This window comes from Aethina tumida, chromosome 1 (genome assembly GCF_024364675.1).
Source record: "Aethina tumida isolate Nest 87 chromosome 1, icAetTumi1.1, whole genome shotgun sequence".
NCBI lineage: Eukaryota > Metazoa > Arthropoda > Insecta > Coleoptera > Nitidulidae > Aethina > Aethina tumida.
The window spans coordinates 14,540,201-14,558,202 of record NC_065435.1 but is presented as its reverse complement, the minus strand read 5'-3'; the positions used below and the strand labels follow the sequence as shown (position 1 = coordinate 14,558,202).

At 28.9% G+C, this 18,002-nt stretch overlaps 1 protein-coding gene across 2 annotated transcripts in view; it reads left to right on the top strand.

Annotated features, from left to right (window-relative positions):
* Positions 1-18,002, top strand: part of LOC109603955 (insulin-like receptor) — a 125,436-nt gene that overhangs the window by 32,131 nt on the left and 75,303 nt on the right. For both annotated transcript variants that reach the window (XM_049961793.1, XM_049961792.1), the window contains exon 2: positions 16,067-16,088. The gene's annotated coding sequence lies outside the window, so the exon portion shown is untranslated. The remainder of the gene's footprint in view (positions 1-16,066; positions 16,089-18,002) is intronic.

The window sequence follows — 18,002 nt, the reverse complement described above, 5'->3', positions numbered from 1 at the left end:
TATATTTTCCTCTTGAATACACCAATACATCAATTTCTTTTCCACTATTTTATTATTTAAGAAAAGTTTCTTCTTTTGTATGTATGTTTTTTTTGTTAGAATTTTAATAACTAATTTTTTACTTGATTTTTCATTTGTTACACGTTAATATTTAACTGTTTTTCTGATATTTTATAATTAAAGAAAATGTGTCACTTAGTTTTTACTAAATTTTTGAACAATTCTATTCCACTTAATTTTGAAAAAAACTAATACATGTATATACAAATCAAAGTAATTATGGAAAATTTATTTAACCTTTCAAAATTTATTGAAAATCACAGGTCATAATTAAAAAATAAATACTCCTACTATTTATTTGATGTATTTATTTTAATATTTGTGTTTACAAATTGTTAATTTGTGGATCTTTTTTATAACATTTTTTAACATGTAAAATACAATTAAGCTTCATATTTATATATTTTAAATTATGCATTTATTTTTTATTTTTAATTTTTTGCCAATCATTTAAATATTAAAAATTACAATTTTACACAGTTTCCTTTATTTTTTCATTACACATTAACTACATATTGTTTAGATATTTATTATTTAAGTTTTCATGATTTCTGATTGATCACTTCATGTATATATATATAGATAAGGTTTTTCTTAAAAATGTGGTGTCATTTTAGAAACTGGCCAGTTCCTTGATAAGAAGAAGTAATTTCAAATTTTCAAAAGTTAATAATTTTCAATCTTGATACAGATTTATTAGTGGGTTTTTAAATAATTGAATAATTGACTATAAATATCAATAGAGTGTAATAAATACAAAAATATGTAAAATTTCATTATTTAAAATGAGTGACAATAATCCAATAACTTTAAATTGATGTGCATAAATCAATTAAAATGATATGATACAGATTTAGATAAAATAAAACATTTATTTGACATACATTTTCATTATGACTGGCTTTTAACACTTCTATTGCTAATAAATATATAAATATTGAAGTTGTGTGTGTCCTTTAAATTATCATCTAATTTTAAGGATATTGACACTAGCAGGAATTAAATGAGTAACATTTCCTAGACTGTAAGTGTCGCTTCATATGGAGCGTAACGTTAGGACACTAGCTCGTGTTTTAATGAATGAATGAGTTTCACATGGTCATCTCCGTATGGGTCATTGCTTTTTACGTTATTTTTATTTTGAGGCAGTCATAATTGTTTAGAGACACTAACGCAAAGCTGCCAGATGTTGGTTTTTGATGCCACTTTTAAGGTGTTGAAGGTTTAATACTTCTGTTCAAATATGTACCATGATTCGACTTGTTTTACCTGCTTAGGCCCTAGTATTACCTTTTATCTGCCATTGCCTTATCAGGATGATAATATTAGTCCAGCTTTCCTGAGTTATTTAGCATCAGCATTAAAAGCAGATAAATCTGTGTAAATCATCCAAAAGGTTTTTATGTATGTGGCAAAAAAACATTTCTACCTTCTTTAATTTGTTAAAAGGGCTTATCTAGGCGTTCATTTAGGAGACCAGGATAAATCTTCAGCTCAGAATGTAAAACATGTGTTGAACATTTGTGACACTGGGCCATGGGAAAGAGGCAGCCTAAAGTTTGATGTACCAATGATTTGAATGGAACTATCGCTGTTATTATTTGCGTTAATTAAAGATATTAGTTGAAACAATAGACGCAAGCAAATCTTACTCTAGATTCAGCAATACCATCTTTCAGCAGTCTTCCTGGTAATACAGGAATATTAGCCTCTACTTTGAAGTAGATTAAACCACATTGTAATTAGCAAGAAATGAACCTCTGAGAGATGAGAAGAATAACTTCATCCAGGTACCTTTATTACGATTTTATACTGAACAAGTAAACTTCTCGCTGGAAAGACGTAGAACGATAAATATAGCCATCTCAAAAACTAGACATGATAGACAAAAAGTAATGGCTATGTTGTATCCTGCACAGAAACATTACCTACCCATTTATTTGTGCCTATCGAAAATGAAACGTCTGTGTGTAATTCATCCAGTGATGCATATAAAAATAACGATGTAAAAATAAACATTTCAGTAGAAGAGTAACAGTGAGTGTTGTCAGTTGTTGACCGTACGCCGTGCATGTGAAAGACGTAAGCGACGTATCGGTCAACGCTGTCGATATATACGTTCCGATGCTACGCTTCATGTGAAACGGTTTCGAATCACGTACCTAGAGGTTGGTCGTTAAAATGCCAAAATGCCTTCACCGACCTTGGATTTGACACTTCCACCAATAAACCTGGGTTCATTCATTTAACTAATGATGGTTCATTCATAATATTACACTGGTCTATTTAAATATGTGTGATGTAAATGTCAATCATGTTAATATGCTAATCGGACGATATTTTATCCAACTATTTAATAAAGACATAGTCGGTCACGTTGTGTTTTATCATTTTCCATTGTTTCACTTTGGTTTCAATGACGTGCCATCAGATTTTTCCTGAAACGTTCCCAGTCGCACAATTAAATGTAAAATGTATAAATAAATAGTGAACAAACGCAATTCTTAATACTGTCAGTATCAGTACTGCAGGCTAAATAATAAATCAACATGTCTGTCATGAATTATACTGTTGCCACAAAGCTAATAAGCCACATAAACATTAAACAAATAATTATTTAATTTGGAAGTCAAATCAATTCCTATCATCAGATTGATATAATTATTATTAATACTAAACATTATTTACATTAAAAGTAAGTGTAACTGAGACAATAATGTCATGGTCGTTGCACAGATTGTTTTTCGATTCCCTTTTCTTACCTGAGAAACAACCTACATACGTTTTATATCACGTGCACTTGTTTATCCTGTGTAACAGTCACACAGAACCGACATTGTAAACATTTTGCGACGTATTAAAATTCTCCACCTCGTACCCATTGTCAGTTTCGTAATTTTCCAAAAGGGAAGCGAATTAAAAGGAGCACCATCGGAAGTCTGATGAGCTGTTGATGCAAATATTATTTGAATATTTTGACGCACTTGACGTAACAACTCATAATGTTGTTGTTTAAATTAATGTTAATAAAAATGATGCTCCTTTAATGCGTAGTTAGGATTGTTTGGGAGTCTCGCAAAAGCTTAATCATCTTGTTTGGCATTTTCAAAAGTTTGGAGTCTGTAATATTGAGCATTTTTTCGCATTATTCTTGGGACTTTTGAATAAATTTGTTGAACAATTAACCTTAAGCATTTTTGTAATAGTCAACGTGGAATTTGTAAAGAATTTGAACGATAAATATGTAGTAATCCAAAATAGTAATATTTCCATACTTATGTTTGACAAATAAATTATCACTTGATAACGAATATAGATAGTAGACTTCGAAACATCATGGAATTAACCATTTTCAAGACAATTTCAGTCATGGAAAGTCCTCAAAATTAACTGGACATCTAAACAATTGTATAAATCAAATCAAATTGATTACTAATAATATTGGAAAAGTAAGATTTGCACAGTTAAATCTGCTATCAAATTTGAAGTAGTGTTAGTAATCTTTATCAACTAATTTATGTTTGTAAAGATTATCTTTAAAATAACGTAATTTTCTTTAAAATAACAACAAAATAATCAACATTATAATTATAATCAACGATTTTTTGATACTGAGTTCTTGGAACTGAACTGATTAACCTCAATTTAAACTTTATCTTCAGAAATAAATAGATTATTAATTAAAAAATTGAACATTGACAAAAGTAAATAACAGTCACATGAGGAAATACCTGGACTATTTGGTGGATGAAGTAGAACTTATTTTGAAGCTGTCTTTGAGTTCCTAATGTCATATGTAGTTTTCAATAAATTTCATCAATTTGTGAGCAGTAGGCTACTCATACAGGAAAGTTTTTCATACTGAACTCAGTATTCTAAATGACCAAACAATTGTAGTCATTAAAACAGAGTAGCAATTAATAATTTATTAATTGTAATAATTTATTAATTAATTTGGAAAGCGAGACAATATGTAATGCTCATTCAAGTTTCCTGCTGTATTTGAAGCTAAGTTAGGAAACTTTATTAATATTGTTGTAAATTATCTATTTTCTATTACGACAATGTTTACTAAAATTTTATTTAATTCTAATTTAAAGCCTTACTTAATTTGGATTTAAAAATTGTTATGAGTCTATAGATTCACTATTTACAACGTTTACTAATTTAAAAGAATTTCATATGTTTAAACCAAATTTATTTGAGAACTTTTATCAAAAATCCTTCAAGGATGCTGTAAAAATATTTGTATTGGAAAATACTTTTTATTCAATTCAACAATTCTTGCCTTTCTAATTTGATTTGCCTCTCTTTGTAAAGTTTGTTTTGTTTAGTTTTCAGTGAATTAACTTTAAATTATTATTTTGTATGATTTATATTTTGTATCATTTTGTGATATTTCCTGTAATGTCGGTTATATATCTTTCTAACTTTTTATATATTATATTACTTTATAATGTTTTCTAATTTTGTATAATTGTGACGACTTGTGTAATATTTATTATAGAGGATGTTTCTACCACAAATTATCGAGGTAAAAATAGATCAATTTGCCTTAGTGCAAACGTTGACAATTACAATAAAAGGATACACCTCGAGAATTGATACAGACCTTTTGGAGGACACTCTGTATACAAATATAAATTGCAATTCTAGAAATTAGTTGAAAAAAGCTCTTCATATTGAACTAAGAACTATGAATACCTAAATAATTGTAATTAAAGTAAAACATAGTAGTAAGTATTATTAATTAAGTAGTACCATTAGGAAAGTAAAGATTTGCACATTCAGATTTGCTGGCATATTTGAAGCTGGATTAGGAAACTTCACTGATTTAATGCATAATAAAATATTCAATTTCCTATAAGAACAATTAAAATTCTTAATAAAATCTAATTAAAAAATTGTAATCCTTTAGAAATTTAATGGCCGAAGTAATTATCTTCGTTTATAATACAAAAAGCAATTTTTCCTTAACCACCTTCAAGCGTCGTCGTGATATCCACGTTACATTTATCAAGTAACTAAATGGGGCTTGTAATTATTCATTAACTATTAAATGGCACAATTTCCTTACCTCGCCTCTCATTTATTGGTACTCTGCGGTAATCGTATCATCTACCAGTTTAGTCGTTAATGTCTTATTGTTAATGTTAGTTACAAACCCCAATTCCCAGATTGCCACTTAATAGCTTGGAAAACTTCATTTCACCTTAACTAAACGTCAGACGCTGTGAGCACGGTTGGACGCCAATTTTTTTTTAAAATTTAATAGAAGCACATGCTATTATCAGCTACGAGGGTATTTATTGAAAATGACAACCCAAAATCACGTTGACCTAGTCTTGAAGTTTGGCACAGGCTATAAATTTTTGAACGATTCACAATTATTGACGTAAATTGCTGCTGGTTTGCTTTTTATCTTTAAAAATAGATTCGACTTAGCTTCAAAGGTAGAACTAATCACGAACGGAAATGTGTCGCTTTTGAAAACCGCTGACGCCGCTTAAATAATTATAATTAATTATAATGGTGAATTATCCATATTATATTATCATTTAATAAATATACTACATGTACATCATGAAGTGCATATTAAATTTATTATGAGTGGACTACTGGAGGTCACTTTATTATTAAATTTCTATTTCAATAGCCATAATCACCTAGAAATACAGTAATAGTGATGCTTTAATTCCGAAGTAATCAAATTTTGTTGAAAATCTTTACTGTGTACTCTATTTTAAGCTCCTAAATTAGGAGGAAAGAAATCTGGATGAGAGTGCAGGAAATGTATTTTCAGGAACATGTTGTTAACACCTACAGCAAAGTAGTCCTAAAAGTAGTAAATTCTTAATCACCTCACAGATTTGACGGGACTTTAGATAAACGTTCTTTAATATTTCAGAAAGAGTTTCTGAAGAACTGTGACAGAATATTGAAAGGCAGGTCTAATGACGTCTGAAGTATTCAGATTTTTATTAGGTCGATGATTATATAGTCAGATTTAACATAAATCTATTTGGTTCGATAAGATCTAGATTACCTGCAACACTTTTCTTACTGATATTAGAAGTATCTCGATCATTAATAAGAAGTAATTGGTAAACTACTTTTAAAACCAATAATTATTGCATGAAAATGTGAAAATAAGGAAAAAAATCAAGTTTTCATTTGATTTATTTTCAGAAAATGGTAGTATAAGATGTAAAATGGCCCTATTTTCCCTATGTGAGGTGCTAGATTCATGTTTGTGGACAGAAAATGTTCCTGAAAGTGTGTAAAATTAAGAAAAAAACGTCAATTTTCATCTGTTTTTTGTTGATGTGTTAATAGTTGAAATTTCGAAAAAATGGAAGAGAAGACGAAAACATTAGTTTCATATTCAATAGCTCATACTTAATGAACTGTCACTGTGGAGTCGTATAATAGTTTAAAATGTTCGTTTATCTTTTATCTATGTAATTTTAAAAAAGTCAGGCGAAAACACCGTAAAAAATGTCGTTTTTTTTCACCAAGTACTTCAGTTTTCAAAACTTGGCGAATTGTACGAAAGATTTTATCGTAGTAAAATTCATTTCCACGTATAACCACAGTAATAATTTACAATTTTAATGTTGTAATAATTACTGTACTGCCGCAGTAGCAAAATTGCTAATAATAACACAAAATTCCGTACATAGATTCAATACACAAGACTCGTCATACTTTGTCTGATAACATACTGTGCAAATTGCTACAAATTATTAGATTATTTCATGTTATCTTAATAAGTCGTTACAATGTTGCACTGTATTTATTTAATCCAAATTAAATACATTTGTTTACATTATCAGTATTTCAAGTGTTTATTATTACTTCATGCACTTTAATTAAATGACTGTATTTTTAAATTTAGCCTTTTTATTGCCCATAATCTTCTTGAGAGTTAATTGCTTTCGTGATTAGGATTCACGCAGATTTATGAACAAAAATGATAATTTTGTTTACATGCATCCACAACGTTAGGTGACCGGTTTCGTTTTAATAAGTATGTGAAAGTGACCACATTAGGAAATAGTAGACGATTGATAAGCCACTCGAAAATAATTGAAAAGTACTTTATTAATCAATTTGACAAAAATGATACTCGTTGAAATCGTGGTTCGATATTTTTATTTGTTTTGCTGAGACTACTTGTATTTTTTTGGTCTTGTTTATGGCAAGTTCAAGGTGTTAGTAATTATTTTAATTCTCAAGAACCTATTTAAATAAATATGTATACCTATAAAAACTAACAGTAAGTTATAATTATGAATATTTGCATAAAGTATATAGTACGTTACCTCAGCTTATTTTAATTTTACTGTGATTTCTGTGGTAAACAATTTTGAATCACGTTGTGGAGAAATATTTTATTTTAATTAAGATTGATAAGGAACCATATATTTGAGAACGTGATACGTGGGAATCAATATCCATTAAGAAGATACAGTTTAAACACAGTAAATGTATTACAGTACAACAGTTGAAAGTTTATTTTAATTGTACTTTGATGAGCTTGTAATAGAGTTTTCAAGTAATATTCTATTTGAGAATCCGAAATGTTCAAACGAAATTCAGCTGTTACAACACTTTAAAAACTTTACAGTAGAAAATGTTTATGTTTTAAATTACATTACACTAAATTTTAATCCTTACGTATTGTTTTTTAAATTAAACTACTTGAACAAGTGACAACAATTAAATGGGAGATGGGAGAATAAAATTCAAATTATCCATTGCGAAACAATTGTTAGTTAAAAGTATGACCTAGTTTTCTCGAGAAATATTTTAGTTGAAAATGCAAAACGTGAGAAACCTGAAAATATATTTGTTAAATATGGAGGGTGCCCCAAATCGGTTGATTCTGGCTGTAGCCAGACTAGATAAAGAGAAACTTTGTGTTCAGAGCACACTCTTTTTAAAACTTTATTATTATTTAACAATAAAATTATCTAACGTAAAAAATTTCTTCAGGAATCACGGTGGTTCACATGTTGAACATTAAAAATATTAAATTCTAGTGTCTAGTTCACCGAGAGGTAAATTTCCTTTAATTTTATTGAACTACTCAGAACTTTTCAACTACTTTAAAAACAAGATATTGGAAGTGTTCTCAACCTTCATTACTCCATCGAAATCTTCTAAAGTTTTGTTGGTACTCGAAAACTTTTGGTCACCTTTTTATCAATTCGATTGAGCTTGACTTTCGAAAAATTCCAAAACAAAATATCCTTTTGTTCTTTAAAAACAAGATATTGGGAGTTATTATTTTCTTGAATTGATCTCAACCTTTATTACTCGATTGAAAGCTTCTAAAGCTCGAAAACTTTTGGTCACCTTCAAATCAGTTACGAGCTTGAGTTTTTCCAAAATGTTCTTCCATTTTTTAATAAACTTTTTCACTTTAATGTTCAACTTTTTTTGTAAGTAGAACATTAAAATTAAATGTAGTAATTTAAATTATGTTTGAAAATATGAAACGTGATAATCAATGTCAACTAGGGCACAGTTTAAATGCAGTAAATGTAAAATATATTAAAGTAAGTTGATACAGTTCTGAAATTTTCAAAGTTTATTTTAATTATGCTGTAATAAGTTTGTAATGAGTTCTCAACTAATATTCTATTTGCGAATTTGAAAAGCTCGAACCAAAGTCTGCTATGACACAGTTAAAATCTTTTAGATTCTTGATGGCAGAGAATATTTATGTTTTAAACTTTATCATGGTAGATTGTAATTCCCAAGATGTCCTTCGTAAATTAAAATATTTCTTGAGCATCTGATAACTGTTAAATTCAGGAATATCTAAATAAAAATTTATTTATTCATTGACAAATTTAGAAATCTGAAAATATATTTGATGAAAGTACAGTGTCCTGAATTGGATGACTGAAATATTCAGAGCTTTTCTGAAATATCTATGATATCTATTCACATTTAGCAGCATTTATTTATTTTTTAACAAACGGTAGAAGCTTTCTTTTCAGAGAACTATGAGCTATTTCAAATGAAAATTATAAAAATCAATCTTTCCTAAAGTACATACATATATATATATATATATATATATATATATATATATATATATATATTAGTGTGTTATAAATTGCGTTATAAAAATTCATTGCAAATAGTTATTAGGCCAAAGTGCGACCTAATTTTGTCATATTTTGTACAAATAGTAAATTATCTAAAATTACCCGTTTGCATGATTTTTCCATTTTATATACGCCTGACGTATGACGTGATCACTACAATAATACAATTTTGTGTATGGCCACAAACAAATTTTACGACACCAACCCTGGTAACTGACCATGGAAATGTATGCCTAACATCAAATTATTTAATAACCACAGCAATTATTCTCCTTTGTTATTGATAGTATTTCGACTTTATCTTAAAGGGATCATAATAAAGCTGAAAATAGCATAACGTTTCACAGTTGTTGATTCCGATACGCTATTTAAAACATCCTGTTATAACTCTGATATACACGATATATATAAAAAAGTGGATAACATTTTTGTTTCCACAAGTGCAAAACGAATCAACCTTCGAATCCTGCGGCCAGTAATAAAAATTCGAACGCTTAACGAACCAATATTCTAGGAAGTGTCGTAAACTTCGCTACATAAAATTTAATCAATATCAATTAAATAATCATGTTGAATCAATATCAATAAAATGCCAATGAAAACTTCGAGCGCTACGAAGGAATATTACTGCAACATCGTTAATTTATTCCTGAGCGAAGCTATCTGGCGAAATTAATGAAAAAAGACTAGGATATTGTTACCCACTGGGATCCATTATCATCAACTTTTTATTAGAAGTAAAAAAAATATGTTGTAGTTGCGTGATTTTACATCTTTTAATTAAAATGTTGAGATAGTTTTTAGATTTATATGCATAATCTAACGTAAAAATGTTACTTTAACAACTTAATGAAAAAATGGGAAAGTAATTTACTTTTTTAACGTTCAACTTTAATTTTCTTTATAATTAATAAATTTATTACGAGAACAACATTCTAGGAGCTGAAGAAAAGATCAGTTTTGACCTTTTCTGACCTTTTATTATTAAAAAAATGGATAATGACAAAAATAAGTAATGAAGAAATATCTGGATTATATGATAGGTGGAGTAAAACTACCCATTTAACATTTTGAAGCTTTTTTTATGTCTCTAATGTGCTCTTGTATTGTCATGAAGAAGCAGAACGGCCCTTCTATTAAACAAAACAACTCGTTTGATTAAGTGTTTCAAGAGCTTGGTCAATTTGTGAGCAGTAGATAATTGTTTATAGATCATTTGGGCTCTTGCTAACCATCAAAGTACTTGAGTTAAGTACTGTTTCAAGAAGTTTCCAGCTTCAGCCCATCCCACCAAAAGCTTTTTTCGGTTAAGATGATGATTTTCAAATATTATTCCACCAGGTTAACCAACTTCAACCCTTGTCCAGACCGTATTCAACCCATTTTTCATTGCGTGTAACAACACGATCAATAAATGGCTCATTTGCATTGCGTGCAAAGAGAAAATTGGCAATTGTCAAACGCCTAATTTTTTAATCCTCACCTCATTTATGCGGAATAATGTGGCAAGTGAAGATGGAACAGATAAATTACCAGAACATGAGAGCTGACAATTTTGGTATTTATTTGCTGAAAAGTCCATGTTCATCTTATTTAAAAAATATTAAATAAGTAATATCGAACACAAGGTGTCTTTATAATGGGTGGTGAAAATTTGGGAGCAGTTAGAACACGTATAAAACAGAGGAAATAATACAAAAACGAAATGGAAAACATTTTAGTTGTTTATTAAATACGTATTTTTATATAATCGAAATGATAATATAAAAACACATTCTGCTATACATAATTTTAACGAAATTTCATAAATATTTTGGATAGAATGTTCATCTGTTCAGAAAACTGAAAGTTTTGGGATCTGTAAGCTTGCTGAAAAAATAAACGTATATAACGTTTATAAAACACGAAAAATTACACGAATCCCACTCGATTGGCGAATTGATGATTTGCAGCATTTGTTAAAAAATTAAATAAATAAATTCTATTACTACCATCATATTTCAATTTGTTGGGTTTTTTTCAATTTAAATTTTAAATTCAATAAAAACATGGAAAATATTTTAGTAGTCATCAAGTTGCGTATTTTTATATAAACAAAATGATAATGTATTAAAGCTCGTTCGATTGGAGCTTTTACCACATTAAATCAATATTTTATATAAACCGCAAAAAATTAACGAGATAATTGTAATATTTAATTAATAATGTAAAATATTAATTGTATAAAAGTTGTTTCAAACAAACAAATGACCATTATGACGACGTTTTTTGTTAAAATGATAATTTATAAATTAGCAATTTATTTTCTATTGACCATAGATATTGTAATTGACCAACGATAAACGCACATAAATTATTTATTATTACAATTTCCCGACTTAAATTGATCATTATTTAAAAAGAGAATTAATATCAGTATTATGGATAATAATTCACAGATAATGCTGCGACGTTTTGTATTATTTGCGACTTTCAATGCTTTGAAATTTTCATGCGTTTCTTTACCAATTTAACAATAAATTACACAGAAGCCAGAATAGAATGGGATGCAGAATAAATATTTGAACGATGAACCATAAAGTGAATCACACACAAGTTTATATTTGTTTTTGAGTTTATTTTTATATCCGGGATTAACTAACTTTTGCTTTTGCTGAAAATAATTTTACATTTAATGATAACTGCCTCATTTAATACACCATATAATTTAATTAATTATTATTGTATCTATTAAAGTTACAGTTTTTAATTAATGTTTATTATTATTGTCTTTGGAGTGAGTTGAAGCTTGTCTCATATTTTGTAAAACAGTGTAGCCCAATTAAAATGGAAACTGTTTTATCTACAATTCGATTGCATTGAATGATAGTTCAAAATATGGATAGTGATTAAATTATACTTTAATAATTCTTCAATTTATATACGCAGTGTCCCCGAAATATCTGCTTAGAATTCTATCATCAATTCTTGAGGTGAAATTACTTTGTTTTGCCTTTGCTAACATATTAACTTTTGACGCCCTCTATTTTTGTAATTGTCAATTTTTGTACTACAAATTGATTTATTTTCACCTTGATAATTTGAGGTGGAATTCTGTATAAACCTTTTCGGAGACACCCTGTTGTTAATTCATAAGTAACAATAAATTGTTTTCTTCTACATATTTAAGAGTAGCATTTTACCTTTTATGATAATTGCCTTATTTAATACACCAAGCAATTTAATTATTATTACACATATTAAAGTTACAGTTTTTAATTAATGTTTATTATTATTGTCATTGAAGTGAGTTGAAGCTTTGCAGCTCTCAAAATGTCTCATATTTTGTAAAACAGTGTTAAATTGATTTATTTTTTCCTCGATAATTTGAGGTGTAATTCTGTATAGACCTTTTAGGGGACACCCTGTAGATAATTTGTACTTATGTATTATAAATCATAAGTAACAATAAATTGTTTTCTTCTACATATTTAAGAGTAGCAATGAATTTATTGAAGTTGCACAAATTTAACATTTTACATTTTATGATAATTGCCTTATTTAATACACCAAACAATTTAATTAATTATTACTACACATATTAAAGTTACAGTTTTTAACTAATGTTTATTATTGTCATTGGAGAGAGTTGAAGCTTTGCAGCTCTTAAAATGTCTCATATTTTGTAAATCAGTGTGGCCCAATTAAGATGGAAAAAGTTCCTCAAACTTTTTTTGTCCATAACTCTATTTTATTGAATAATAGTTCAAAATATATATAGTGAATACTATTCATGTCTTAATAAATGTTCAAAAATTAAATTATACTTTAATAATTCTTAAGTCTATATACGCAGTGTCCCCGAAAGATCTGCTTAGAATTCTATCATCAATTCTTGAGGTGAAAATATTTTGTTTTGCCTTTGTTAACATATTTTTCCCCCTAATAAACTCCTGTATATCAAGTTTTATAACCTTGGGATGTTTCTGTTAATAAAAAAATGTAAATTGAAAATAAATTATTAACTTTTGACGTCCTGTATCTTTGTAATTGTCAATTTTTATACTACAAATTAATTTATTTTCACCTCGATAATTTGAGGTAGAATTTTGTATACACCTTTTCTGGGACACCCTGTAGATAATTTGTACTTAATTAATTATTATTACACATATTAAAGTTACAGTTTTTAACTGTTTATTATTATTGTCATTGAAGTGAGTTGAAGCTTTGCAGCTCTCAAAATGTCTCATATTTTGTAAAACAGTATGGCCCAATTAAGATGGAAACACTTCCTCAAACTTTTTTATCTATAACTCGATTTTATTGAATAATAGTTCAAAATATATATAGCGAGTACTATTCATGTCTTAATAAATGTTCAAAAATTATATAATACTTTAATAATTCTTCAGTCTATATACTCAGTGTCCCCGAAAGATCTGCTTAGAATTCTATCATCAATTCTTGAGGTGAAAATATTTTGTTTTGCCTTTGTTAACATATTTTTCCCCCTAATAAACTCCTGTATATCAAGTTTTATAACCTTGGCATGTTTCTGTCAATAAAAAAATGTAAATTGAAAATAAATTATTAACTTTTGACGCCCTGTATCTTTGTAATTGTCAATTTTTGTACTACAAATTGATTTATTTTCACCTCGATAATTTGAGGTAGAATTTTGTATACACCTTTTCTGGGACACCCTGTAGATAATTTGTACTTAATTAATTATTATTACACATATTAAAGTTACAGTTTTTAACTAATGTTTATTATTATTGTCATTGAAGTGAGTTGAAGCTTTGCAGCTCTCAAAATGTCTCATATTTTGTAAAACAGTATGGCCCAATTAAGATGGAAACACTTCCTCAAACTTTTTTATCTATAACTCGATTTTATTGAATAATAGTTCAAAATATATATATAGTGAGTACTATTCATGTCTTAATAAATGTTCAAAAATTAAATAATACTTTAATAATTCTTCAGTCTATATATTCAGTGTCCCCGAAAGATCTGCTTAGAATTCTATCATCAATTCTTGAGGTGAAAATATTTTGTTTTGTCTTTGTTAACATATTTTTCCCCCTAATAAACTCCTGTATATCAAATTTTATAACCTTGGCATGTTTCTGTCAATAAAAAAATGTAAATTGAAAATAAATTATTAACTTTTGACGCCCTGTATCTTTGTAATTGTCAATTTTTGTACTACAAATTGATTTATTTTCACCTCGATAATTTGAGGTAGAATTTTGTATACACCTTTTCTGGGACACCCTGTAGATAATTTGTACTTAATTAATTATTATTACACATATTAAAGTTACAGTTTTTAACTAATGTTTATTATTATTGTCATTGAAGTGAGTTGAAGCTTTGCAGCTCTCAAAATGTCTCATATTTTGTAAAACAGTATGGCCCAATTAAGATGGAAACACTTCCTCAAACTTTTTTATCTATAACTCGATTTTATTGAATAATAGTTCAAAATATATATAGTGAGTACTATTCATGTCTTAATAAATGTTCAAAAATTAAATAATACTTTAATAATTCTTCAGTCTATATACTCAGTGTCCCCGAAAGATCTGCTTAGAATTCTATCATCAATTCTTGAGGTGAAAATATTTTGTTTTGCCTTTGTTAACATATTTTTCCCCCTAATAAACTCCTGTATATCAAGTTTTATAACCTTGGCATGTTTCTGTCAATAAAAAAATGTAAATTGAAAATAAATTATTAACTTTTGACGCCCTGTATCTTTGTAATTGTCAATTTTTGTACTACAAATTGATTTATTTTCACCTCGATAATTTGAGGTAGAATTTTGTATACACCTTTTCTGGGACACCCTGTAGATAATTTGTACTTAATTAATTATTATTACACATATTAAAGTTACAGTTTTTAACTAATGTTTATTATTATTGTTATTGAAGTGAGTTGAAGCTTTGCAGCTCTCAAAATGTCTCATATTTTGTAAAACAGTATGGCCCAATTAAGATGGAAACACTTCCTCAAACTTTTTTATCTATAACTCGATTTTATTGAATAATAGTTCAAAATATATATAGTGAGTACTATTCATGTCTTAATAAATGTTCAAAAATTAAATAATACTTTAATAATTCTTCAGTCTATATGCGCAATGTCCCCGAAAGATCTGCTGAGAATTCTACCATCAATTCTTGAGATGAAAATATTTTGTTTTGCCATTGCTAACATATTTTTCATTCTAATAAACCCCTGTATATCAAGTTTTATAACCTTGACATGTTTCCGTCAATAAAAAAATGAAAATTGAAAATAAATTATTAACTTTGACGCCCTGTATCTTTGTCATTGTCAATTTTTGTACTACAAATTGTTTTATTTTCACCTCTGTAATTTAAGGTGGAATTCTGTATATCTTCTACATATTTAAGAGTATTAATGAATCTATTGATGTTGAATAAATTCAAGGAAGTAAAGGAAGGAAGCTGGCAAACCTGGTAAAACTGTTCTTAACAAAAGCCTTAACTGTACTGGTCCTGCTCATAGATTGACTGAAGTTCATGTAAACCCCAAAGTCAACTTTCTATAGTCAATAGAATCGATGTTCTGCTGCTTCTTGGCAACTCAAGATCACATTACAGACCCAAAGGAAGCTTTAAAATGTTAACTGGGAATTTCTACTTTATCCACCATAAAGTGTAGATATTTCTCCATGTGACTATTATTTATTTTTATCGTTGTCCAATTTTTTACGTAATAAACGGTTTAATTCCGAAGATGAGTTCAAAGAATCCAGAATTTTTTTCTCACGACATGAATGTGGCCAAAAAATTGATCATAATCGTGACTATTATTAGTAATATGCACTCATTAAAAATTTATTAATAATTATTTATTCTTTTCAGACTATCAGATTGTCGATATTCGGTAAGTATCCCACCAAATTAACAACTGCGTACCCGCCTCCGTGCACTGTGGACCGCTTAATGCCGACACGTACGGGCATCTGGGTCATCCTTCGCAAGGTTCACATTCGTTAATTCACACTTTGACGTCATCCAGATGTGAACATGTCAAAAATAAAAATCACACGTGAGAATGACGGAACAAAACAACACCATCAATAGGCAAATCACTCGCTCGCATTTTTATTTGCTCCTCGTCCGCCACCAAATGGATCGTCGACGTCCATTTCAAGAGCGCTCCCCGACCCATTTTCCTTCGGCGACGCAAGACGACGCCCTCGCGTTATTTTTTTATTTATTTATTTATTTTTTTTTTTTTTTTTTTTTATTGCGTCGGACAAATCGATCAATTAACCGGCTGCGAGGCGCACATTTAAGAAGGCGTGTGACTCACATAGGCCCCCCGTATTGTCTAAAAATAAGTCGAATGTAATGAATTAAGCACCGTTTTGTGTATTTACGTTTTGCGCGGCTTTTTCAATTCCGATGACTATAAATAGCAAGGCCAACATCAATTTTGTTCGGTATGTGTTGTGGGAAAAACAGATTCGACTATTTTTATAATGGGTTTGCGCCTGTTGATTTATATTTATAATATTGAGTGAGGCATCGTGCTAATCAGGAAACTTTAATTTATTCCCAACGACACGTAAAAAACACTCAAAGACCTCTATCCAATAAATAATAGCAATAAACGTGGGAATATGTGTAACGTATAATTTATGATGAATCCGGTGAACCGAACAATTTTTTTGTATTAGCATTAAAATGTGTAATTTTTCTTTTGCATCTACAATAAATATTTACTTCTTAATAAAACAGCGTTTTACTTTCGGTAAACACAACTACATCAAAGGCATTTTAATCCGATCCTAATATAAAACAGTTTACCTACGTACTTTGCCTCAGTTCACTGTTCCCCCGGTAACGTCATGTTTATTTACGTTTGTGATCAAATAACAAATCGTAAAATTTACGCACCAATATGCCAAAGGTGATATAATACGCTAAAACGAAACACAATACTACGCATTTTGAATACAAAACTCTTATCTGATATGCAAAAAAGCTCGGAATCGATTATTAGACCAACCAACATCTATATCAACACACGTAGAACTATTAATTAAATGGATGTATGTGTGAATGGGACGTTATCATAAGTTTTAATTGAAGATCAAGACGGATTTATTGGTTGGTGGTTGAGTGCGACCTTGGAGGTATTTGTTTTGCTTGAAGCAACAGAAACATTGAAAGTTGAACGGTCTATGAATAGCTAAGAATTTCAAATAATCGATTTAAAAAGGTGAAATTTAAGCAGGTCACTGCAATTAGCGACGCACAACAGGAACGTCAGTCTGTAAATCCAGATTAATGAATATTCAATTGAAACATTTCCCATTCACAAACGTAAATCCCCAAGTTAGATCCGACTGTGTTATGGCGTTTCCTGGAAGCGCCATATTAGTCAATAGATTTCAGCGTTTTGCCTTGTGTTTAGAGGATTTATTGATTCAATTGAAATTCAGTTTTTGTATAGTAAGTTTTGTTCGATATTCTTGATTGACAAATAATATTTTTATAACCCATTGGAGCTTAAATATTTAAAGGCTTTAAAATTATAACTTTACGTTTTACACTTATTTGTGATGCCACTGAAGAACTCACTAGAAGTACTCAGTATTTTGATCAACTATTTTATCGATTATTGAAAGATAAATAATTTGGTTTTACCACTTTTTGTTTAGATCCTGGAATCAATTATAGTACCAAGTTTTAATTAAAGATTAAGACCGATTTATATGATGGTGTTGTGGTTGGTGGTTGAGTGTGTCCTTGGTGGTATTTGTTTTGCTTGAAGCAACAGAAACATTGA